Source organism: Tachypleus tridentatus, chromosome 13 (genome assembly GCF_004210375.1).
Source record: "Tachypleus tridentatus isolate NWPU-2018 chromosome 13, ASM421037v1, whole genome shotgun sequence".
NCBI classification, from domain to species: domain Eukaryota; kingdom Metazoa; phylum Arthropoda; class Merostomata; order Xiphosura; family Limulidae; genus Tachypleus; species Tachypleus tridentatus.
The window spans coordinates 248,740,816-248,765,694 of record NC_134837.1 but is presented as its reverse complement, the minus strand read 5'-3'; the positions used below and the strand labels follow the sequence as shown (position 1 = coordinate 248,765,694).

The following is a 24,879-nucleotide window of genomic DNA, read 5'->3' as shown; positions in this document are numbered from 1 at the left end:
ACAGAGATTACAAATATACTATGACCATATCTAGAAGTTCAACCACATGGATATCAGAGGTAATAAAAATTACAGAATGTTTATTTTATTTAGTGAATGAATACTTTGCGTTTTAAAGACGTTATAAATTATAATTAAAGTTCTACTTTACATACGAATTTGAAAGTGGCTAGCTAGAAGAAAAACATGAGCAGCTAATTGATGTATATGTAATCAGATACTTTTTAGGCTTATCAATTTATATGTACTCGGCTTCGCTCGTGTTATTCGAATTATACATTCTAGATGACTTTGTCAATGTGTGTACTATGAACCTATTTTAGCAAGGAAGACCGTAGATGAGTTTCGTGGGACCTTGTAAGTGTAGTGAATATTGGTATTATTTAAAGAAGGTAATACAATAAGCTCAAAATAAATAGGTCGTGTGGGATCACGTAGCCACTGCAAACAAAGCTTTTATTTCTTGAACACTTTTGGGTGTCCCTTATAGATTTTTGGCTGCTGATCACGAAAATCACATTCAAATATGCCCATCACGTACCGTTTCATCGAAATCTTCACTTTCACCAGGACATTGCAACAATGGAAAACGATATCAGGGCAACTGAAATCCGTCAATGCTTGTTGACTGCTGTTGGACACTGCAACGTGATACACTAGACATTGAATACCAACGAAAATCAAGAGCAAAACACTTTTAATTACGTTGAACTTAATAGCGTATTAGAAACATAAACGCAATTAAATACTTTATTACAGTTAACTGTCTATTTCTCAGAGTTACCACGTGATGAAGCAAAACCAAAACTATATTTGTGCATATCCACCAGATACCTGTTTCAATCAGCAAAAACTTTTCAGGAAGCAAAACTTTAAAAAAAAATTGTTGTGCAGTGTAATATTAGGTTATACTTTTGTTGCTGAGCTACACGACATAAAAACCGTTGTTAGAACGCATTGTTATCAAAACTCACTGGGTTTTTTATATACTAGAAGTTGTTAATCTAACTGTTTTATTACAGGGCATACTATGATATACCTACTCATTTTTAACGGGCTATATTTCTATAATAAAAGAGCGTTTCTCCCCGTAATTTCTATTTGTAATACAAGGAACCATTTACAGTGGTATCTCGGCTCTCGAACGACTCCCTTCTCGAACAATTCGATTTTCGAACATATTGTTTAAGAAAAAAAAAATATCTCGGTTGTCGAACATAAACTCGGTTTCCGAACCAAGCTGTAGTGGCCGGCCCAAACCCCCGAAATAACCCGACTGATGACCCGAACGACCCTTCGACCATTTTCGGCCCACGGCAAGCTTGCTCAAAACATTTTACCCACACCTGTCGCTCAGTCCACACCCCCGCTAAAATCTGCTGTGAACGTTCTCGTTTTTCTTTTTGTTATGCCCCCCGCTAGTACAGCGGTATGTCTCCGGATTTACAACGCTAAAATCAGGGGTTCGATTCCCCTCGGTGGGCTGAGCAGATAGCCCTTCGTGGCTTTGTTATACGAAAAACACACACTTTTTGTTATTTTTCTAAATATTCTGATTAAATAAGCCACCATGGGGTCAAAGAAGGATAATGAAAGCAGCAAACCAAAAAGAAAAGTTGTTAGAGCCACAATAGAGATGAAATAGATCTCATAGCAAAGTATGAGAGTGGTGTTCGTGTGTCTGACCTTGCTACACAGTTTGGTATGGCGAAGTCTACAGTCTGCACCATACTGAAAAATAGAGGTCGTCAAAGGAGCTGATGTTGCAAAAGGAGTGACAGTACTTACAAAACAAAGATCACAAACAATGGAAGAGGTAGAAGAACTGTTGTTGATTTAGGTAACTGAAAAACAATTAGTTGGTGATAGCATTTCTGAGACCATGATTTGTGAGAAAGCAAAGCAGTTGCATGCTGACCTCCTGAAAAACACCCCTGCAACGAGTGCTGATACAAGTAATGCCTTTAAGGCTAGTAGGAGTGGTTTGAAAAATTTAGGAAGAGAAGTGGCATACATAGTGTGGTGAGACATGGGGAGGGTGCCAGTTCTAACAAAGACGCTGCTGATACATTTGTTGGGGAATTTAAGGACTATGTAGAAGCTGATGGTTTTATTCCCCAACAAGTGTTCAACTGTGATGAGACACGCTTCTTTTGGAAGAAAATACCAAAGAGGATCTTCATCACCAAGGAGGAGAAGTCATTGCTAGGACACAAACCAATGAAGGACAGGCTGACTCTATTGTTAAGTAGTAATGCAAGTGGGGACATAAAACTTAAGCCTTTCCTTGTGTACCATTCTGAGAACCCGAGGGTTTTTAAGAAAAATAATGTCCTGAAAAGTAAACTAAATGTCATGTGGAGGGCTAATAGTAAAGCATGGGTAACCAGGCAATTTTTTATGGAGTTGGTCCATGAAGTGTTTTCCCCAAGTGTAAAGAATTACCTCACGGAAAAACAGTTGCCACTCGAGACCATTCTTGTGATGGACAATGCACCTGCTCACCCACCAGGCTTGGAAGACAGGTTGGTGGAGGAGAACAGTTTCATTACGGTGAAGGCGGAGGACGGGTTGGTGGAGGAGAACATTTTCATTACGGTGAAGGCGGAGGACGGGTTGGTGGAGGAGAACATTTTCATTACGGTGAAGGTGGAGGACGGGTGGTGGAAAGGGGGTATAAATAGATGCTACTTTAAATGTTATTAATAATGAGTAACAACAGATACTTTATATTATTATTTTATTATGTCTAAGCCCTTCAAGATTAATATTGTGTTTCTACGATTTGATTATAAAAACAGACTTCTATAACTTGGCCTAGGCCTAACTCTTGACTGGTACAACGAAAAGTTCCAATAAGACGATTACCTGAACAACGTATCAATTGTACTTGTTCATTCTATAAACTGCTTATTGCTGAAGGATTAATTTGTCAAAGCTTACCAGTACGGTTGGGTTACAATATCGAAACCGAAACCTTTTTCAAACTATCACTGGGACAAAATCTTGTGTGTCTGTGGGCCATAGCCTTCAATGAGGAAATCCACAAATGACCTAATGTAGTTCCTTGTATTTTCAAAGTCTACAAAAATCTTTAACAAACACTCATCGAAGATCCATAACTAAGAAACCGCCCTTAAGAAAAGGTTTCGAAATGAAGCAGTCATATGTGCATATGGTTTTTACAAGTTCCTTTTGTGGCTCCCGTACAGTAAAGGTCACAATAACAACAAAGATATTAAGTTTTATTTAATAGTTTTTACAAGTTCCTTTCGTGACTCCCTTACAATACAGGCCACAAAAGCAAGAACGATATTATGTTTTATTTAATGGCTTCTTTTTTCCTCTATGACGCTTACTCAGTTCTTGAGCTTTTCATTGTCTATTTGTGATATTTGATCTGAGGACAATATTCCATGATATCCAATATACAGGTAGTAAGTTAGATATTAAGTGCCGTAGTGTTTACTTGTTTATTTACAGCACAAAGCTACAGAGTGGATTAGCTATGCTACGCCCACCGCGGGTATAGAAACCTAATTTTTTGCGTGACAAGTACTCATCATATTTACTGGTAAGCCACCAGGGGAAAGTGTCGTGAAGTAGAATAGACACACGAAATAAAACAATATAACTTTATGTCAAAGCAAATAAACAATGCACTAAATATTAATTACAATTTAAAGAGTGTTTTTATATATTTATTTAATTCCTCCTTTATTACAACTTTCAGGTTTTTGTATTGATTCTTATGTTTGAACAAAACACTCTTTTTTACATAGTGGTTCAGCGGTAAGTTTGGAAGCTTACAATGTTAAATATCGGGGTTTCAATACCAGTGGTAGGCAGAACACGGATAGCTTAATCATGGTTTAGCTTTGTACATCAACAACACTCGAACTTAAACCCAAATGTGGCGTTATGTTCCTAAATAATATTGTAATTACAGTAGTATTGAACTGACCAGATATGTGTGTTTTTCTTATAGCAAAGCCACATAGGGCTATCTGCTCAGCCCACCGAGGGGAATCGAACCCCATTTTAGCGTTGTAAATCCGGAGACATACCGCTGTACTAGCGGGGGGCTGACCAGATATGACTTTCCCATTTTCAGTTAAATTTCAGGCATGGCATGGCCAAGCGCGTAAGGCGTGCGACTCGTAATCCGAGGGTCAGGGTTCACGTCCGCGTCGCGCTAAACATGCTCGCCCTCCCAGCCGTGGGGGTGTATAATGTGACGGTCAATCCCACTATTCGTTGGTAAAAGAGTAGCCCAAGAGTTGGCGGTGGGTGGTGATGACTAGCTGCCTTCCCTCTAGTCTTACACTGCTAAATTAGGGACGGCTAGCACAGATAGCCCTCGAGTAGCTTTGTGCGAAATTCCAAAACAAACAAACAAATCAGTTAAATTTCAATTGATTTCTAGGCTTCTGTTTGCAGTTGCGTTTTTATATTTTGTGTGTAATTCACTTCTTTTATTCACGTGTTTTATCCAAATTACTTCCTGCCCTTAGTAATCATATTTAAATATTTATTTTTGGTTACTGGCACTTCTAAGTAAGTTGTCGCTATTGGAACGAGGGAATTTCCTTATTATTTGTAAATGAAATATTAAGAAGATAACAAGCAGATACGACCTCTTTTGCTATTTAAAAGTGAAATCGTAATACATCTGACCCTAATACTTTGAATAATTGAAACATTTAAAGTATCCTGAGTTAAAACCGTAAATAAAGTGCTAACAACGTTACAACATTATTTAGGTGTAATTAAATAGCAAGGAACTTATGCGAAAAATAATTTAAAAATATATCTAATTCTTCAACTAAAAATTCCGTACTAGCTTTGCTTAATTTATGAAATACTAAATAAATATATATTGTGGAATATTTTTCTGTCACATAAAATATATGTTTTGCAAAATCAAGAGAGTGTCGTGAAATTCTTCGATGTATATATATTTCCTCAAGTTTTATTTTACTATTGTTCTTGCAAATATTATCAAAAACACACACATTTGTTGTTTTTCTAATTATTTTATTTCTAAAATAACTTTTTAATATACGATCCAGTGTCATGATCGAAAAGACAGTGAAAGTGCTTGAGTTAAAAAATAATAAGGTAAATTTGTTTTTTTTTTGTTTGTTTTTTTTTGTAATTTCGCACAAAGCTACTCGAGGGCTATCTGTGCTAGCCGTCCCTAATTTAGCAGTGTAAGACTAGAGGGAAGGCAGCTAGTCATCACCACCCACCGCCAACTCTTGGGCTACTCTTTTACCAACGAATAGTGGGATTGACCGTCATATTATACGCCCCCACGGCTGGGAGGGCGAGCATGTTTAGCGCGACGCGGGCGCAAACCCGCGAATTACGAATCGCACGCCTTACGCGCTTGGCCATGCCAGGCCTAAATAATTCATAAGAACACTTTATTAAGATACAAGTAGTAGCGCTGTGAAACGTTGGAAACGGTTGGTTATATATCTTAATGTTATATTAAATTACATTAAATGTCAGACAAGAACTGTATGTATAATTATTTCTTGCACAGAAATGTTTTGTAGAAGTATATGAATTTTCTTTCCCTGATTGAAAAAAGTCTTTTAGACAACTTCGAAGAAAGTAAAAGCCCGACGAATTAAAGTACTTAGGTTATTTTACACCAATAATTGTAACAGTTATGATCATCCATCTGTTATTGAAATGTCTTAATAAGTTGGTTTTATTTGCGAAATTTTTTAAGACTTCGAATGTTTAGCGTATATCATATTTTTAAGTAAGTGACGCCTATTACAATGATTATTTTGTTTTGAATTCTGCAATGCCTATGAAATGTGAAATGAACTGTACTTATTATAAATTAAAAAATATATTCTGCAGTTACTATTTAAAGCACAATTCAAGTGATAAAGATTCCCTGGAAAATAGGAAAAAAAAGAGATTTGTTTTATGAAACAAAGCATAGATAAAAGGCAATTTTGTGAAAAATAACGCAGAAAAAAATGGTTTTGTGAAAGATAGGATAGAGAGAAAAAGGGGATTATTTTGTGAAATAGAACATAGAAAATATTTTTGTGAAATATTTATATTTTATTATGTTTGATTCATGATAGTTTCTTTTTTTCTAAATGTAATGAAATATATAAATAATTACATGTGAGACTATTTAGAGAATAAGGTTTAAGCAAATAAAAAATATTATAATCACACTTGTCACAAGACATTAGTAGTAAGCTTATAACAAATACAATGGGGTTTGAATTATAATACAATACTTATTTTAATTCTTGAAATTCCCTAAAGGACTAGATTGTTTTTTGTTGTTTTTTTTAATTTCGCGCAAAGCTACATGAGGGCTATTTGCACTACCCGTCCCTAATTTTGCAGTACGACTAGAGGGAAGGCAGCGAGACATCACCACCCACCGCCAACTTTGGGTTGTAAAAGAATAGGAGGATTGACCCTCACTTTATAACGCCCACTCGCCTGAAAGGGGAGAATATTTAGTGCAACGGGATTGGAACCCGCGACCCTCAGATTACGAGTCGAACGTCTTAACCCCCCTGACCATGCCGGGCCTGAAGGACTAGATTAGGAACGTAGTATTTAAACATGTAATATACCTAATATTGTCTTATGTGAAAAGGAGTACACACTATAACAACTGTTATTGTATCGAATGAGAAACATTGATTATGGTTGCTTGATAAGATTAATTTGTACACACGTTGTTTATTTTTGGTCATCTGGTGATAACAGAGTTGGATATTAACAGGTTGCACCTTAATCAGCTTATTATTCGTGTATTTTAATTTATTCTGTTTACTGAAATTAAGTGAGATAAGGATTTGGTTTTCCAGCTCAATCAGAAGTTTCCGGTCGAATGGCTAATACACTTTCACTAAAGAGAACCTTCAACGAGTCATGTTACCAGCCTAGCGCTGACGCCTGTTGGACTGCAACAGCAACAGACCTGAGGAGAGTAAAGACTCCCCCTTGCGGAAGTTCTTTACTTTGTGGTTACACTTTGAAGTCCGAGTATCTTTAAATAGCATTTTTATGCAAAGACACAAAGTAACTTAGGCTTTTGTTAGTAAAAAGAAACAACAAACCAACTATAAGGGTCTTGGTGTTCGGCAAGGAATTATCATAACGAGATCATAATTACCAAAAAGAAAGTCTACTGATCGATGTTTACATGTTGGTTTGAAAAAATAGCATAGGCTTGGCAGACAGCAAAAATGTAATGAGTTAGGCTTAGCGTAAGGGCAAGGCCCGATTCACTTCATTTAATTAATCTAATAAATCGAAGAAACGAGGGCTTTTAGTGTCTCACAAATCCTTTGCTTTCTACTACTGCAGCATGAAGGCCAGTCAAACTATCGTTTGAAATTCTCGAGCGTTTACGTAATAGAAACTTGGGTAACTTAAACGAAATTATTATTTTTATGTTCAATATCTCAAATATATTTATAAATTTCATTTTGAATCACCTGTAGAAAACGCTCTTGTCAAGTTTATAAGAAATTAAATATTAAGCACGACTGGGAACGTTTTTATGGGTAAAAGTGTTAATACCAACACCAGCTGTTCTGAAATGTATTTCTTTTTCGCGTTTCGTTTTTATCACATTTATATCCTAGGTCATTTTCAGGTTATTCTTATTAATATAAGTGTTAATATCCATACCAGCCATTCTGAGATACATTTTTATTTTAAGTGAGTTTCTCATTATGATAAAAAATGTATTTAATTTTAGTTATTTGAGACATTATAAGGTGCATGAATTTAGGAACTCAAGAGGTTAAAGTATTAGTGTTGTTATATCTTTATAATTATTTGTTATCAGGCAGCACTAATGAAAAAACGTTTTATTCCTTAACTACTGTGCTTTTTGTACTTTTTTTCCTTTCTTTCCGAGGACTGTCGCGAATTGTGTTTTCGAACGAGTCGTCGTAAAGTAGGAGCAACCATAGTGTTTGGTTGGTCACAATCATGGTTCACGATTGGCTGCATCTCCCCCCGGTTTCACTACGCGCGTTACCATCTTCGATTTGGATATATTCTCTACCTGCATGCTTACCTTGCTGTTCTTCTGTTTACATTGTTCGGGTTGAAGAGAAGGAAAATCATAACAAATCACAGGATCAGTATTTACTGATGTAACCTTGGTTCGTGGCTCAGGTGTATCTTCTGTTGGTTGTGGATTATCTGTGAGGACTGTTTCACTGGCTGGAGAGGGCATGGCCACAGAACTTTCTTGATCAATAGAGGTTCCTAGATATTCTAATGGTTCTTCCTCTCTTACTGAAGTCAAGTTGAGTGTTTTGGGAGAATGCGGTGTTTCGTGGGAAATAACATTTCTTTCGTCAGAAGGAATAGTATTTATTATTTTATTGTTATCAGCTGTTGTCGTGATCTTCAACTCTAAAGATGGTGCATTCAAAGGGAACATAATCTTTCCAGTATCCATAACGCTCTCATTTCTGATTGTATCTTTACCTGAATCCAAAGGAAGATTCCTTTGTAGAGCCGAAGGCGGAGGAACTAATTTGAGGAACTGTTCGTCGGTAATTGGAGATCTGACAATATTAGTGTTTTTTTAATTTTTTCTCGTTTATTATTAAGAAGGGTAGTTTTAGATGCACTTTTATCTTTAGGAATTTTTGCTGGCTTTAAGGACTTCTCCGGCTTTTGATAATTTTCCTCATTAGAATCAAACATTGGGCTACCATACCGGTCTGAATCAAATGTGATTGGACAGAGAACATTATGTACTACTTGTTTTATATATATATCATGAACAGTGGTGTCTGTCCATCGGTTTATCTCTGTCTCCTGTTTATGGTGGCCTTTCCCCCCGCTGAGTTTGGAAAAGCGGATGAAGTCAAAGTTCAACATTAACTATTTAAATAATGGAATAACAGGTATGAATAATGTTGACAACAAACAGGATATTCTACACTAAATTGTTATGAATTAATAACACTATCATTCACATATCAACATCTGACGTAACGGTATGTTATTGTTGAGTGGTTCTTAGCAGAACACTTTCTATACAAACATAGAAAACCCAAAACCTCATTAGCACACTTACTTTACGTTATTCTAACTTAAAATTATTCTTACTTGCATTTTCTTGATTTAGAGACTTTGTAATATTTGTGGTATGTTTTGAAAGCTGACCAACTGAATTCAGTTCAGCTGCTTAGCACACAGTGAAGGGTCAGGAATAGACAGGATAACTGTGTGCTATTCTGTGTATTCTGGTGAGAATACTACAAATATGAGTTTTCAGTAACCAGAAATCCAACTACAGAACTACAAACAGGGGTTATCAATAAGCAGAAATTTCACCAGAATAACACGATAACATGAGTTATCAGCAATGAGTAGTCTCACCAGAACACGATGAACATAATTTTTCAGTAACCAAACGTGCCACCACACCACCACAAACATGAGTTATAAGTATCAAAAAATATCAGCATAAGATTACAAACATGAGTTTTTTTAGTAACAAGAAGTCCCACCAGAGAACTCCAAAGATGAGATATTAGTAATCGGAAGTGTCACCAGAGCACTACAAACATGAGTTATCAGTAACCAGAGGTCCCACCAGAGAACAAGAAACATGAGTTATCAGTAATAAGAAGTCTCATCAGAACACTAAGACAGTCATAAAACTTCAGTGAAATTGAAGACCAAGAGTGTTGAAAGAGTCGATAAAAGTGAAGACCAACAATGTGAAAACAGTCACTGAAACTGAAGAACAACAATGTTGAAACAGAAGTGAAAGTGAATGCCAATAATGTTGAAAGAGAGATTGCAACGGAAGACTAACAGTGTTGACACAGACAGACAAACATAACACCAATAGTGTTGCAAAACAGTGAAACTGAAGAGCAACAGTGAGGAAACAGTCAGTAAAAAAGTGAAGATCAACATTGTTAAAATTATCAGTGAAAGTGAAATCCAATAGTGTTGAAAGTGAAGACCGACAGTATGAAAACATTCAGTGAAATTGAAGACCAAAACTGCTGAAACAGATTGTGAAATTGGTGACGTACTCTTATGAGACAGTCATTGAGAGTGAAGACCAGTTGTGTTAAAAGAGAGTTGAAGCGATAACATACACTGTTGAAATAGACAGTCAAATTAAAGACAAACACTGTTCAAAAACAGACATTGAAACTAAAAAACAACGCTGCTGAAACTAAGAGTGAAATTGAGGATCTCCACTGTTGAAACACAGTGAAATTGAACACCAACACTGTTCAAACCGTCAGTGAAATCGAAGACCAATAGTGTTGATAATGTCAGTGAAATTGAAGAATTACACTGTTGAAACATTCAGTGAAAGTAAAAACCAACACTGTTGACTCAGACAGTGAAATTCAAGACCAACACTATTCAAGCAATCATTGAAAGTGAAAACCAGTAGTTTTAAAATATAAAGTGACAATGAAGATCAACTGAAAGAACAGAACCTCCTCTGGGAAGTCCCCCTCACGACGTACATGAATCCACATCGAGGTGGTAGTGTAAGACAACAAATATGTTGATGGAATTCTTTGTAACTGTCATGTCCCAGAGATTACAAAGAAAATGAACCACTTCCTGATAAACAGCAATAAGTATCAAGAGGTTAATATGAAGATCTAACTCCTCTCAAGACCAATGGCCAACGAACTCCTGTTCAATGTAATATGCACTCCACCCTAATAATGATGCATCTTTGAAGACATAGCCATCCAGACAGGTACAAAGAATAAGCACCTTCACTGTTTTGTTTTCCTTTCTAACCACTAAAGAAAGTTGAACTGATGGAAAGAGAAAGGAATATCTGAAAATCCAAAGGGTAGGTGATGAGGTACCAATGAACTTGTAGTACCCACTGGAAGGAAAGCATGCAGACATAGCCCAAACAGATAAGAGCCTCCAGTGATGCCCAAGCCCCTGGAAGAAACAAAACCTCCACTGCAAGGAGAAAAGATGCTGATAGTGCCAACTGAACTAAAACCTCCATTAATTGCAGACAAAGATGAAAAGGCTAGGCTCAATTAATATATAAATTATAAATCAAGCACCCCTAGATAAAGAAGAAATTGAGTGGGGTGGATAGCAGACTTCTCCACCTTGATAAACCCACTCACACCACATCAACGTCTCTGAAGAGGAATTCTGTGTGTGAGGAGGACTCTGTGAAGATGGAAATAGAAAAGGCTGGTCCTACATAAAATGATGATGATTGAGCCAAAGAGAATGAATGAATCAGGCAAACAACCAGACTGCCTGGCTAAACCATAGAGTGCTGATGCCTGTCCAAAAGGAAGAGCTCGAAATTGATAAACACAATCACTGTGGATGAAACACAGAAAAAAGTGATGTGACACTTGAGCAATAGGATGTACAGTTAAACATGAGACAAGTCTAATGTTGTCATCAAAGACCTGGAAAAAAAGGCCAATCTGAGATAAGAGAATTCCATGATAGGTCAAGAAGCATCAAGGAAGAAATTGAGATGGAAGAGACTGAAAACAGGACACCAATAGCCAGTCTTTCTAGGAGTGACAAATTCAGGAATAGAATCCTGAAATCACAAGACAAAACTATTTGATGACACCTTTGATGAGAAGGTCTTGAACTGCTTCTGTGAGATGTTAGAAGAAAATGGAATCTTAATTGGGGATAGAAATTAGAATAGGGTATTAGGTGAGAAATGTGGGAAAAAGAAAGTTCAATCCTTCTCACAAAATGCAAGTAATCCATGAATTAGTGGTAACAGTCTCCCACACTTCTGAAATATAAGCAAACCTCGCTCCAGGGGAATCTGAATCCAATGAGTAATTAGCAGAATTGGAGACATCATACAAGGTATCAGTGAACACCAGCATAGCATGTTGACATGGTCAAGAGAGAAGGAACTGGTGAAGGAGATGAAAGAGAGAGCTGAGGCAATGAAAAGTAAGGGAACTGTGCAATCTACCTGATACAACATGGGACTGCAAGGAAGCCCACCAAATACCACACTATAAAATAAAAATGTCTCACACTGTCATGCTAACTCAAAAAAGTGAAAATTGAGTTTATTGTATACAGGGAATCAGCTGCAATAGAAGGATGTGTTACACTCCTTTTGGTGGAGGGTTGTTGAATGCTATTTTACACACTTAAACACAACTGAGCCATGCGACATACACGTGTAATTAAATCGTAATTCAAAGCTCGTAATGAGTGATAATCTGTGCACTAGAAGGAAATCATATGAAAAATAGCTATAACTGTGAGAAATAGTGGGTAATTGCATTGGAATTTCAATGTGTGAGTTTTTAGTAAAATTTTACATATTATGTTATTTCCCCATTCTAACTCAACACCTCACATACCATGAAAACATATTGTCCTTTTTATTTTCTAGAATGACTTCATGACACATTTGTTTATCTTAAATAGTTTAAGCCCTTAACAATATATGTATTTTTATGTTTAAATTTTATTGTTCTATGAACTGTGTCTAACTAATAATCCCACAAGTTGTAAAACACTTTGCAAGCATGTAGCTTAGGTTACCCTAAGAAATTATGTAATGCACTGGTTACAAGTTACAACTAAGCATATCACATGAAAATGTTTTGTATATTTATTTACTAAACCTAATCTAAATCTTATATTTTATTTACCTCTATAATAATAAATAATACACATGAAAAACTAGAATTATAGTACTTACCTGGGTATTTCTTTTATCAACTCTCAATTAAAACTAACTATTATTATAATGGTATTGCTGCACTAAATGATTGTTAATTAATCAAAAGTGTAACAAAGAATACAAAATAACATGTTAAAAGCACACATTGTCTAAGGACTATCAAAATTTTTAAGGCTTTCTTATTATTTAATAAGACCCAATAAAAATTTAGCTAAACTTTCCAATGTGTTTCCTGTGGGAATAAAATTTACACTGGAAGCAAAATAGACAAAGTGCCATACAGAAAACAATGTAACATAATATGCAGTGTGTTAGATTAAATATTTGGATTTCTATTGGTTATAAGTAATATAGTTTTAAATATCAAATAGAACTGAATATGGTAAACTTGTGAAAGAGAAAATGTAGTGTGTGGGTGTGGGCTAAAGGGGCTTGATTTTCTAGTTTATCACTGTGTAACTAAATAACATTGAAGGCTATAAAAATTATACTTTATCTAAATAATAACAATATTATAATGAGCAACTTGTGTTAAATTGTGTACTTCTTGGAAAAGTGGTCAGTAAATAATAAAAGGGGAAGTACTTGAAGTGAAAATATCACAACTCTGAAACAATGGAAAATTGAAGACATTTTTTAGATGTTGTCTTATAAAACTATGAAACTAAAACTATATAGTTTCCAAATTTGTATTACAAGCTAAGTTTTGTTGTCAAGTTTATTTACCATGATAATAAAAATAATTTAATTAAATTTTGAATATAACTCACTAAACTCTCACGACATGCCTCTTGTAATATAATTAATGTAAATATAAAAGAACAAAAGCCCACGCACTGACCCTCAGGTACTCCACAAATAACAAGGGTACAGTGTAATTAAGGCACTCAAGTGATCAATGTTTTCCAGAAAGTTTATTTAGTCTCAAACCAGGTACTCTACATGTAAACCATAAATATGTAAAAAGCCACTGATCATGTGAGTACTTAATTTTTACACTGAACTTTCAGAAAAACATACCATTCACATACTGGTTGACTTGCCAACCCTTTATCTTTATTTATAATAACTTTCACTTTCATTTTGTTATTTCATCCAGTTGATCAAAAAGAACAAATTTTTTTCCAATGAATGATAAAACTGATATAATGTGCATGTTCACATAATGTAGGAATTACATTTTCTTTCTTCCCAACATTTTACTTATGTTTATTCATTCTAAATTTTAAGTTTCTTTCAGTTTGATCTATTTATACAACAAAATAAGCTAAAACTATAGCTTGTCAAAATTCTATCAGTAACAGCCTTTTTATTTACTAATATTCTACAGCTTTCCTCACTACCAAAGATAGAATAAGTTGACTAAATTTCTTTAAACAATATTTATATCCTTTTGTTTTTTTTTAATTATACATTACCATCTACACCACACAGTCAAAAATAACATTCACTTGTTATTAAAAGACAGGAATATGAAAATGTATTATAAATTAAAATATACATATAGAAAGACAATCTCAGTTCCTATTAAGCCTCATTCAAAACTTATATAATTTAAACTGATGTGAATTACTTTCACCTGCTTTACTTAATTATTAATAAAGACAACTTAAACCTCCAAGACTCAATAAATAACTCAGTGTGTTGCCTGTGACTAACTATTTAAATATGTATAAATATCACAATTCATTTTGGCTAGTGTTGGTTTTTTAATTACCTTAGCATGTTAATAAATAAATCCTGGTTAAATTAAACTGCTGAATGGTACCAAAATTTTTTCAACAAACTGAAAGACAAGTTACTTGAAATGTTTAAACTTTTTAAAGTTACATGAATCTAAGCAGATACTTAAAACTATAGAAATTAACTTATGTTCCACTTACAAGTGTGTCCTAACATCCATTCAAAATCATGGAATCTTGACAGATGGTTCAATTCACACAGACAATGCCCAGCATGTTGAAGCTTGTTTCTGTTGTGCAGATAGTCATGGGACAACACCACTGATATAATACAAAATTCTGCTTTACCACATGGAAGGAAGGAGTGTATAATTCAACTTGAACTTTTAGACAGGCTAGAAACATGGCATGAGGTACAGCTCAACACAAGTACTTGTTTATAAAAACACTTATTATGCATTTTCAAAGATTTTGTAGCTCAAAAATTACATCTCAATGATCCCTTCATTTATTCTGAATATGTATATGAAGATCAAAGTTATAAAATAGTAGGTTATACTATAATTAATATATATTAATTAAAGTGTAATTTTTCTATCTCATTTTCTGAAAACATACTTTTTATTTACCTGAAAGAAAAAAATAAAGACACAAAAATAAAACTACATTATTTTAACTTTAATCCACACATGACTTTTAATACTTACACAAAAAGACACAACATAGAATTTGTTCACTAGCACATACTGTTACTCAGTTTTTTTAAGTTTGGTGTTAAATCTTTCTCATACAATACTTAAAAATACTTACATACAAACAGAGGCTTTGAAGAATTTTTATTTTTATTTTGTTGTTGTTTATTAAATACAACAACATTATAAATCTTACAATAATACAATTTGAAAAAAAACAGACAGTTGTCAGGTTTGCACTTAGCTGAGCCAGTTTTCTATCACAGTGAGCTTTAGAAAGCTCTATACAAGTCATACTTATTCACCAACCTAATATCATATCTCTGTTACTATACACAAATATTGAAAATTTTGTTTACAAGGAAGTTTTGTAAACAAGTTTCCGAACATGAATTCAAATGTTATAAGTTTAAGGCTGTGACTTGAAATGTCAACTCTATATATTTCATCAAATTTTCACACATTTTATTAGTAGGATAACATTATTTGTGAATATGGATGTCTGTCCACTCCATGCAAATATATTTTCAATGTCTAATCAAAAAGTCTCAGAAACACCGTAAACCCTTAAAAAGTTTGAAAACTAAAATATTTTCTATTCAAATGCCCAATTTACATTCCATTTTCATGGAAGTGTGATCCACAATTGTTTTTATCCTTTTTAGGTAATACTTTTACCCAGTTTGTCTGTAATTCATCCTTATTATCAAAATACAGATTTTCTTATTGCTACTTCCTTTGAATGAACTGTACCAATAACCTTTCATTGATGAGTCAATCATGAGTGTTAAACTCTATGTGTTAAACAAAGAAAGTACTTTTACTAATTCATGTAGTCTAACAAAAATGTTTGTTACCATTGTAATTCATGAATATTTTAAGATGGACATAAAGACCAGGAACCTTCATGGCAACAGATTCACAAGAAACAAGCAGTTGAGTGAAGACAATACTAATAAGCTTAGTAAGAGTACAAGAGAATCACTTGGTAGTCACAGGCTGATGATACTCATAGATCTAATACCAGTTTTAGGGCTAACATCTAAGCACGATTCCATGGTGCAAGATGCTTCAAAGAAAAAATTTGGACATCTGTATACTTTGGAGGTACCATACCAAAGAAAAGAAATATTACACAAGAAAATGTCCACAGTGGTAATATGTTTGTTGATGAGGGCACTATCAGAAGTAGCAAGGGAGTTTTGTCAGTATTTGTGAGAGATTGGTTGGTTGAGTTAGTGTTTTATAGCACAAAAAGCAAGGCTATCTGTGCCAAACATCCAATAAAAAGTTAAATGTAAATATAATAAAATTCATTAAAGTAAATTAAGGTAAAACAAAAAAAATTTTGAAAAAAAAACATAAATAACATAAAACCAAAGTTTACATCTAGTCTACAATGTTAAGAAAAAAACTACAGTAATTCAAGTTGCAAAGGAATTTCTGTAGTATAACTGTAATTATCGTAACTCTCCAGGAAAACTAACAGGTCAGTACAAAAACCACCGTCAGTCACCTGAAGTTGGCCTTTCCGGTCCTGGTTCTGAATTATTTGACACTATGGCCATTTTCAAAATGACTAACAGGAAATAGTCAATAAAAAGTATTTTAAAAGATGTGTAGCAAAATTATAATAATAACTCAACTCGTCAGGATGACTAACAGGTAGTTCAAAAGGATAGTCCAAACAGCAGCGTTAGTCACCCGAAGTTGGCCTTTCCAGTCCTGGTTTGCAGTTATTTAATTTTACAGCCAGTTTCTAATTTCAAATCAAATTAGATGAACTGTGATTTTTAAAAGGGAACCACATTAAAAATGAGTACTGTACATGTTAAAAAAACTTAAATGGCATTAAAAAGATTAATGGCCTTTAAAAAAACTAAAAACATTACCAAGGTGGACACTGTCACCATCACCAATAACACTGTCTAACATTATGGACAAACCTGGGGACAGAACATGTTTAAAATGGTGCCGTTGTTGAGAGTCATTATGACGACAACAGAGTAAAATGTGGCTTATTGTGACCTGAGTGTTACACAAACTACACACTGGTGCATCAGAACAACTTCCTACTTCCGATCATTATGGAAGAAGGACGACCAAAGTCCAATATCAGGTTTTATTTAAAAAAGCTTGATTTTTTTTGTGTTGGTCACTCCAAGTCAACTGCCAGCTAACACAGAGCTGAGCCTTGATAACAGGACCATAGTCCATGTATGGTACAGGCACAGTGGTGATAGTGCCAGAGCAGATAGACTTAGCTGTGATGTTGGCAATCTCGTTCCTGCGAATACCAATGTGGCCCTTGTATCCAGAAAAACTGGATAGAAGTACATGTTAAAAGGAAATGGCCCATACGGTTTTTGAATATTGGTGAGAACAGGGTGTGAAGCAACATGAAGTGATTCTAGGACCAGTAGAGTACTGGCAGTTTCAGTACTGCTTAGCTTTTATGTAACTCAGGGCAAGAGAAATGACGTACATTTCAGCAGTGAACACAGAAGCTGTAGAAGGGATTCTTCAAGCAACCACAGAACCACAACAAACCATGGCAGGCCCAACACAATCACCTGATTTCAAACTGTAAGTATAAATAAGAATGGAAGGATGGTTCAAAAGATGTTCAGCAAATAGCAGATAGTATTTCCAATCAGGTGTGTCTACCTTAAAGAAAGGTCACATTTGGGGGCTGTAAGAAGCCATGGTGGAATGGGCTGACCAGTGGATACAGCAATCTTATTCAAGGATAAATATGAAAAATTACTTTGTTCTTATAACTGTCTATAGCTGCCGCTCAATATACCTCATGTTTGATAACTGATGTGAGAAATAAACGTCATCGACATAGAGCCAATTTGTAACAGTGAGAGAGAATTGTTCAGTGATGGCATTAATTTTTATTCTGAAAAGTGTGAAACTCAGAGCACAGCCCTGAGGGACTCCAAGAAAAGAACGGGAAAATGTTGAACCCACACAAACTTGGAATCACCTGTCCATTAAAAAAATGTTTAATAAAAATGGCAAATGGCCATGTAACCCATATATATGGAGGTCTCGCAAAATGCCATACCTCCATGCTGTATCATAAGCCTTCTCAATGTCAAAGAATATTGATACAAGATGTTGTTTGATAAAAGCTTCTCTGTCTGACGTTTCAAGTCGAATCAGGAGATCCATGGTGGAGAGCTGTCATCAGAACCTATCATGAGTGAGCGAGAGGAGGAACCAAACAAGACAAGCATTAACCATCCTCTCTAGGGTCTTACAGAGACAGCTCATCTAAGCAATTGGATGGTAGTTTGAAGGAATCGTTGGATCCTTCCCAAACTTAGAGAAAGGTAAGACAATAGCCTGGAACTGGGCATCAGGAAAAACATTTTCCTGCCAGATCCAGATAAAAATAATCATAAGAATAGAAAAGAAACAGGAGACAGATGGAACAGAATGTCATAGTGTATATTACCAGGTCCAACTGATGTACTGCCAGACTGATGAAGGGCCAGTTTCAGTTCCACTAGTGTAAAGGGATGATTATAGTTATAGAGACAATCACCTTGAAAGGAAAGAGGTGATTGCTCTGCTCAAGTCTTGATGACCAAGAAGGTGGAGGAACAAGCAGAAGTGCTAGATATCCAGCAAAAGTTTTAACCTAGAGTATCAGTGATGCTCAGGGTATCAGTTACTTCTTGGCCATCAGACGGAAAGATCGAGAGGAGGGCAGAATTATATTGCCCACAGACTTTTCGAATGTTGTCTCATATGAGTTTGGAACAGGTGGTAGAAGATATGCCAGTTCTGAACTTAATCTAAGAATCCTTCTGGCTTTGATGTCTTACCCACCGAGCATGTGCATGGGACTGCTGAAAAGCAAGGCAATTTGAGAGTGTGGGATATCTTCAGAAAGTATCCTAGGCCCATTTTGGAGCCATCTGTGCCATGTGGCAAGCAGGATTCCACCACAGACAAGGATATAGTAGAAAACGTGTTGAGGTTTTTGGAATATATTGAGCAGCTGCTTGTATAATACAGTTAGTTGCTGATGCCACACAATTGTCTATTGACGGTTTAAAGACAATGGCAGGATTAAGTTCTGTGAGAGTAGTGAAAGAGAGCCAGTTTGCCTGATCCAGCTTCCACTGGGGCACGCTGGTCGTGTGGCTTCGACCACAGTCAGTCTCTCTCAAAATCATAGGAAAATCATCACTGCCTTGTGGATTATTGTCAACCCTCCATGAAAAATGGGAGAATAATGAAGGGGAGCAAATTGAAAGACCAATAGCAGTAAAGGACTGGCTAGGTGTTTGGAAATAAGTAGAATAACCAGAATTGAAAGAGAAAGGTTGTGACCAGAGAGCTTACACTCTACAGAGCAACCCCTCCTGTAAATATCACTGCTTTCCCAGATGGGATGATGTCGATTAGAGTCCCTTCAGGATTAAAGAGGGATACGGTAGCTGTTCAATGAGAGCATGAAGGTCCAATTGATCACAGGTTTCTCCAGACAGCAGGTAGAGAGAACAAATAGTGATGGCACGACCCAAGGAAACACGGATCGCTTCGGCCACCAAGGGTGTGATGAGTGGCAAAGACAGGGTGGGCACATGCTGATCAACCAACACTGCTACTCCTCCATGAACTTGTTATTAAATAAATACTTATGACCTTAGGTCAGTACACATGAATACGAGTTAACAGATGTTATGCTTCTATTGAAAAACAAATATTCTTTCAAACAGTTTCAAAACTTAATTTCCAAAACTGTATGAATCCAATGCATACCTGTTCTTCCTATGGTTCAATGGAGTGTGTACTGCTCTTCAGGAACTGCATAACAGCTGGACTAAGATGACATAATTGTTTCTTAAAGAATGAAAAAGTCTTCTTAATGTAAGAAAAACCACTTTCATACAAAAGATTATTCTAAGGTTTGCTTTGACTTTTCTTGAGCAATAGTGAAACAATCACATTAAACATTTTTAATGGTTAAAAAAAGGCAAATGACAATCTCATTGTATGTGAAATAATTTTAAAATATTATAATATTTTAACATAATATATTATAACACTTGGAATACACAAAAACTTTTCAAAGTCAGAATTCATTTCATCTTCATTTAGAAACCGTTGAAGCAAAAGAAAGAGCACATTTATATTAAATCAGAAATTTAATCTAAACATATTACAAGCTCAATCTGTTTTATAAATAAAATACTATTAGCATGCCAAAATAGTCCCTCAAAGCAGTAAATTTTCAAATTAATACAAAATAACTCCTTTGATTCTCAACAGAAACAAGAACCATACCTTAAAGTTTCGAATTACAGGAATAGATCTACAGTTTAAATTTTACAAACAGCAAAATAATTTTTTGTTATTTCAGTGATACTGGGAAACAATAAAATGTGTGTTAATACAGCATTACATTTTTCTCATGATGTATGTGCACCCAGTACTAGTGTGGGAATTACAAGGACATGTGGGTAACCCAACTGTTACACCATAAGTAAATGTTATTGCAACACCGTTTGGTAAATCCACTTGTCGCACACAACAGCTCTAAATGCCAAGTCAGATAAATCCAATGACAGCATCCAAAGAGTTTTAAAAGTTCCCATTTGCCAGATTACAGAAAGGTTGGATGAGAAAAAGCAAAATATTGTTATTAATGGACTGGCAAACAATCTGTGCACTAGTTACTGTCACTTCACTTTCCGTTACAATCCTGTTCTTATTGTGTAAGAAAGAATAGTATTTATTCAAAAGTATTCAAAGAGCTACTAGGATTACTTCATGAATGGAAGGATTGACTCATGGGAATGGGTTAATCATACAGTCTAAGCTCAGTTAAAGTGCACCTTATAAGTTATATTGAAAATTAAACTGAACTTTATTATCCATGTATGTTAATACACTAGACATTAAAGCATATTTATAATTAAAAGTTTTATATTATCTGATGTTCATGATTTAATTTGTCAGGTGTGCAGCTTTAAGCTCAGCAGCAAACAATGTAACATTTTTATTACTTGGATAAATATAATTACCAAAAATAGAGAAAGTTGTTATCTCTATTTGCAATTAGTTTATTATTATAGTGACAATTGATTTAGTCATAGTTTTGATTAGACTACATAAACCTAATCAATGTAAACACTGCCTGAAGGTAACCACGTATGATGTAATGTATGCTTTTCCATATCAACTGAAAGTTTAAGAAATCCTCTTAATTTTTAAATATAAAATCCAACTTCCAGAAGAAATTCACTTCCTTCCCTCCAAATCAAATACACAACAGAATGTTTGAAAATTTTCCAAACAATCACATTTAAATACTTTTTCTCCATAAATAACATTCCTTAATTGTTTCTAGCTTCATGATAAAGATTGAAATAGTTGTTCACATTTGCTCAAGATATTGAGAATTTGTTCACTAACTACAAACCTTCATACCAACAGAGACCAATTCTGATTAATTTTAGTTGACAAGTTGACTTACTCCCAAAATTCTGCTGTCATCCCATGTCTGAAAGTAAGAATGAAAAGACAGTAAAATACCATACTTATGATGAATGTCCTGAAATAGTATGTTTCACCATGAGAAACCCATTCTTAAATTTTTGAAATCATAGAGTGTATTTTAATAAGCTAATTAATTTTCTTTGCTCTTATAAGAAAAATAGCAAGTGTCACAAATTAGCTTTAATATTTGTAGAACAAGTGTCTAATCCTGCAGAAAACTCCTAACAAGTGTCTAATCCTGCAGAAAACTCCTCTACTGTTGATCTTATCTCAGTGAAAAACATTCTTCCAAATTCATGTTCATTCATTAAACCTTTTAAATTAAAGACTTTCTCAAAAGCATCATCTTATCATCACAGTAATTGCTCTGGTAGGTCTCAAGTCTTTCAAAATATTTGAATTTGTTTGGTTTTCATTTTTTTTATTTTATAAAATTTTACACTAACAACTTTAGTTATGCAACATGAATGTACAATCTCTTTCTGTCAGTATTTTTATCACAATCATTAATATGTATTAGTGAAAATAAATATATTTTAATGAAGTCAAATAGTGAAATATGTAAAATCAGAAGGAAGGACTGCATTAAAAACAGCAAACCTAAACCTCTGACTAATTATACTTGCTTGTTATTACTCAAAAACATGTGGGAAGTTCTGAACTTGAACACCCACACCTCTCTCTCCTAATTTCTAATTCTATATCTGTTGCTACTCTTTATTTCTTATGTGAGACTGTCAAATGGAGACAAAGACTGATAGATGGTGTATTCCCACTGCAATGTGAGTCCTATTTTTTTAGTCACCTCCAAAACCTAGGGTACATATCATAATCCCACACTGTAGTTTGTACCCTAGGATATTTCAGTCAATGCAGCATTTTTTATTTAATTTATTTTTTAGTTATAACAAACTAACACACCCATCATTTCTATGGTTACTGATATTCCATTTCTGCCTTAACTAATGCATCATTAGTGAAAGAAAAAGGTATAAGTTGCAAGTGTCAAGGTTTCCCATTTAAACCCATACAGTTCTCCTGGAAGCATATAAAACAAGGGTTTGATACATATAAATATCGAAGCTCCCCAAATAAGACACTGATAAACTAAAATTATAATGGTTATTCAAATCAAATAATGTATACTTTATACCATTCTCTTCTTACTACTTAATTAAATTTTTATTCACCTCTGAAACTCTTCCAACTAAAACTACAAAAACTTAATACAACAATTAAGTTTCATGCAGAATGATACAAACATGTTAAAATGATTAACATCAACAGATAATGCCTTTAAAATTGCATAAACCTCACAAACAATATTATAAGTTGGTAAGAAAATAAATATTTTATATTTTAAAACTTCTAAGTGTCAAACATTATTCAACTGTCAGTACAAATATTTAATACTAAATATTAAGCTATTTGTTAGACCTCAAGCATGAAGCAAAAACTTCATAATTCATGGTTTAATTACAAGTACTAAACTAACAAAATTCAAATCATAAAACCACAGAAAAATGACCCTGTAAATATTATAGGCAATATATGTTATTCATTTACTCAGAGTATTGTTAATGTAGTATCACTACCACTGGGATTCTTAACCAAACTAATCCAAATTACCTTAAGTCTTACTCTTACTTGGTGGCCGGGCATGGCCAGGTGGGTTAAGGCGTTCGATTAATTTGAGGGTCGCGGGTTAGAATCTCCGTCGTACCAAACATAGCTCGCTCAGCCATGGGGCTATATAAGGTGACGGTCAATTCACTATTCGTCGCATAAGTACAAGAGTTGGCGATCGGTGGTGATCACTAGTTGCCTTCCCTCTACACACTGCTAAAGTAGGGTGACGAGCGCATAGCCCTCGAGTAGCTAGGCGGAATTCAAAACAAACAAAACTCTTAATTATTACTAATTTTTATCTCATTGTTATAACTTCCTTCGCGCTTTAACTAATAATTTACAATATGTACATTTACAACTTAAAATTATAATTAAATCTAAGTCTGGATACAAGAGGCCTACATATACATAACAAGTTGGTGTGTCACTTCAGTTCCCAGACAGCTAAATTTGGCTCAAAATCGAATAAGACATCAAATTTCATTGAGTTTGAATCGGATTCTGAGTCATAATCTGTCTTTTCTACAAAGTTGAAGTATCAAATATGTCCGCATAATGAAGATATTCTAGTAAGCGCAGATTAATAATATATTATTGTGGTGATTTATAAAAAACATTAATTAACAAGAATCAAATGATTAACGCTAACTACAAATTTCAATGACTACATTTACAAATTATATCCTAACTCTAGCATGCGGCCCGATCTTCATAACTTTCACCATTGAATCAGTTTGGCCAGTGACAGTCAAGTTGCTTTTGTGACGACTCCACATAGATTACATTTTAAAGGAGCATCAAAAACAAATTAATAAATGTGTTTCTTTTGAATAAACCTATTTGTAAAAACCATGTGATTTGAAAACCATTAATATTTATAGATTTTTTTTTCACTATCAAACTGTGATACATGCAAGTTCACACATAAGATTTAAAATTTCGTTTGTTTCAGAAGTTTTCACGCAAAGATGTTGGTGTTTTGAATTAAGCGCAAAGCAACACAATGGGCTATATGTGCTCTGCCCACTACGCACATCGAAACCCTATTTTTGGCGTGGAAAGACCGCTGAGCCACTAAAGGGCAAAAGTTACATTTCCAGGTGAGGCTCGCACTCACAACCCAGGTATACCCCATAAGTACTGTCTTATAAGTGCCGTGCGTTATCCAATTGCGCCACTGGGGATTTATGCACGCAATTTAATCAAATAAATTTCTACGCATAACCGCCCATTATTTTGAAATGATAAACTAGAGTTTGTTTATTTGCTTTCTGAATTTCATATAACGCTACACGAGGACTATTTACGTTAGTCTTCCCTAGTGTAAGATTACAAAGAAGCTAGCTAGTCATCACCACCCATCTCCGACTCTTGGACTACTCAGGATACGTCTGGAATTTTAGCCCGCGACTTGCACAGCATGAGAAGAGCGCACTAAACACCTATTCATGCCGGGTTAATAGATTAAAGCGAAGGCAATTAATCAATAGAATACCAATGCCAACTTTTTTTTAATTAGTGTTGTTTTAAAAATTAATGTGTTTTATTGAAATTAGATACGAAACTGTGTAGGGATCGGAAATTGACGGCTCCTTCTCATGACCTTTCTCATGTCTTACCCAATCACTATGTCAAG

The 24,879-nt window shown here is 34.8% G+C and overlaps 1 long non-coding RNA gene across 1 annotated transcript; it reads right to left on the bottom strand.

Annotated features, from left to right (window-relative positions):
• Positions 1–374: 374 nt before the first annotated feature.
• LOC143236630 (uncharacterized) lies at positions 375–19,955 on the bottom strand. The gene is made up of 3 exons (XR_013019631.1): positions 19,875–19,955; positions 14,602–14,721; positions 375–641 (listed from the first exon to the last, which is right to left on the bottom strand). It is a non-coding gene; the product is annotated as an uncharacterized LOC143236630 (long non-coding RNA).
• Positions 19,956–24,879: the final 4,924 nt, after the last annotated feature.